This window comes from Marmota marmota, unplaced genomic scaffold, assembly GCF_001458135.2.
Source record: "Marmota marmota marmota unplaced genomic scaffold, marMar, whole genome shotgun sequence".
Lineage (NCBI taxonomy): Eukaryota > Metazoa > Chordata > Mammalia > Rodentia > Sciuridae > Marmota > Marmota marmota.
In genome coordinates, this window is record NW_026000026.1 from 7231378 (window position 1) to 7234001 (window position 2624).

A 2624-nucleotide genomic window follows, 5' to 3' on the forward strand; every position below is an offset into this window, starting at 1 on the left:
GGAGCCGCAGGGAGAAGACCGGGCCGCGGCGACGGTGGCGTCCGGCACCCGCGCCTGCGCACTGCGCACTCTCCCGGTCTTCATTCTTTCTGCTGCGGAAGGTTGCGGGACATCTGTGTCCCCAGATGAGGGCCGCCAGAGTCAGCAAGGGCCAGATCACCAGCCACCAAAAGAGCCCCGGAGCCGGGTGGGCGTGCCCACCTCTAATCCCAGCAGCTCGCGAGGCTGAGGCAGGAGGATCCCAAGTTCAAGGCCACCCTCAGCAACTCAGTGAGACCCTGTCTCAAAAAAGGGTGATGCTGGGGACAGAGCTGAGTTGGTACAGCACTTCCCTGCGTGCATGAGGCCCCGGGTTCGATCCCCAGCCACACACACACACACACACACACACACACGGAGGGGGGGCTAGTGGGCATGGCTCAGCGGTCCGGGGCCCCTGGCTTCAATCCCGGTACCAACCACAAAAGGCCCCGGGATGCCCAGTGAAATACGAATTTCAGATGAACAACAGCTACTTCCTCAGTGTAAGTATATGCCGCGTCCTATGAGTGTGAGTGTGTCCCGGGTGTGGACAGTGTGAGTATGTCCTGTGCAATGTGGGGCCAGCCCCTGGGGGGCGTCCGGCGCTCGGCCCCACTTCTCTCCCACCAGCCCCATGGGCCAAGAGTCCTGCCCAGGAGGGCACAGAGGCGCAGGGCAGTGGTCCACCTGCCCGGGGCCCTGGGGTGTGCCTCCTGGCTGAGGGCTGGGGTGCCAGGGAGTGGGGGGGGCTCCGGCAGAGCCTCCTGTGCCATGGGCTGTCACCTCTCTCACCTCAGGATGGCAGGTTCAGGGACCCTGCTTCCGGCCACTCTTTCCTGAGCCCTCACCTGTTGGAAAAGTCCCTGTGAGTCACCGGGACCGGAGGTGGCGCGTCAGAGTGTGGCTGGGGACTGGGTGGGCAGAGCCTCGCCGTATGGCTGGAGGGGGCATCATGGAGAAGGGGGCAGCCAGACGGGGTGGCCCGCGCCTGTAACCCCGGTGACTCAGGAGCTGAGGAGGGGGATCACGCTCGAGGCCAGCCCGGGCAGCCCAGCAAGGCTCTGGGCAGCTTAGTGGGTCCTGTCTCCAAAAGTGGAAAGGGCTGGGGTGTGGCCCCGTGGTAAAGCCTGGGTTCAACCCCCAGGCCCCGAACCAAACCACACACCTGCACAGTGAAGAGGGGACAGGTGGGACCGGACGGGCCTCTTGGCCTCCTGGCCTCCTTCCTACCCCACGGCCTCACCAAGCAGGGCCTCGCTGACACCCAGTGGGTGCCTGGAGTGAGGCCCTGGAGCCCTGGGGAGTCTGAGCTCCTGTCGGGGCCTGAGCCTCCTCTCCACTCGCCTCCTCGCCTCGGCTGCTGCACATCTGTTAACGGTGTGTTTGACTTGAGCGCCTACTGTATGCCATCAGGCACTGTTCTAGGAATGGCCGAGGGGGTGACCCAGAGAACAAGCCAGACATTAAGCCTGGCCCTCATGAGCTGAGGTCTAATGGGGAGGCAGATAATGGACTCCTAAGGAAGATAATTTTGGGTGGGAAAAGTACTAAGAGGGAAATAGATGAAAGGGGAGGTGCCCGGGCAGGGCTGTAGGGGCTCTGTCTCCCTTGAACAGGGACCCAAAAGGTGAGAAGGGCACCTTCGGGGCCCTGTGGGGAAGTGTTCCCAGTCAGGCCAACATCAGGTGCAAAGGCCCTGAGGCAGAGCTGGGGAGGTCCCACTTAGGAGCCACCTGGATCCTCCCTTTCCCTCTTCAAACTCTGCGCGTGTCACCTCCTTGGAGAGCTTCCTTGGTGACCGTGGCCAAACTCACCCCTGCTTTACCCTGAGTGCTCCCTGCTCTGTGGCATTGTCTCTACAGCGCATGGGACGACGTCATCTCTCTTTCCCCACAATGACAGTGTCAAGAGTCTCCCTCGCCTCCCATGGGTGCAGAATGTGTGGGGGCCACGAGGACACTGCGGGCCCTGTGGGGGATGGCAGCGGAGATGGGCGTGACGTCCGCCTTGGATGCCACACCCGAGCGTGACAGGCGTCCCCTGAACAGCGCCACAGTCCTGCTGGCTGCCACGGCTGCTCGGTGTGTCCGGACCTGCCGAGCGCTTTCCCCTCTTGTGGTGAGACATGCGGTCAGGTCCCCTGGTCCCCTTCGCAGCATGCGAGACCTTGACTGCCACCTAGTTCCCCCGAGGAAGCCCCGAGCCCTGGTGCGTCCCCCTCCAGCCAGCAGCTGGAGTTGCTGAGAGGTGCCACCTTACGGACAGGGACAGGGCATGTGCCACGGATCGCCTCTGGGGCGCCGCCCAGGCCACGTGTCTGGAAAAGCATCTCCTGGCTATTCTGGGTCCGCGGGAGGACAGAGCCGCGGGGGCTGGGGCGACTCCAGGGACACCTTTTAAAGCCTCTGGGGTCTTGGGGCAGACTCTCAGCAGGACCTAAGAGGGAGGCGCGGCTTTGCCCCATTCTGCAGATGGGGACCCTGGGCCCAGAGGGCTGTGCGCATGAGCTGAGCTTGTGGCAGGACGAGGGGACAGGAAGGGCCAGTCCCCGTCCAGGCTCAGCCTCTCCACTCGTCCCCAGCAGGGGAGCTGGGGGGGGGGGG

General features: G+C 63.9%; 1 long non-coding RNA gene across 1 annotated transcript in view; it reads left to right on the forward strand.

The window, feature by feature from the left end:
* The first annotated feature begins 6 nt into the window (after nucleotides 1–6).
* Nucleotides 7–2624, forward strand: part of LOC125618962 — a 7580-nt gene continuing 4962 nt past the window's right edge. Inside the window, exon 1 of the long non-coding RNA XR_007350360.1 lies at nucleotides 7–524. This is a non-coding gene — a long non-coding RNA (uncharacterized LOC125618962). The remainder of the gene's footprint in view (nucleotides 525–2624) is intronic.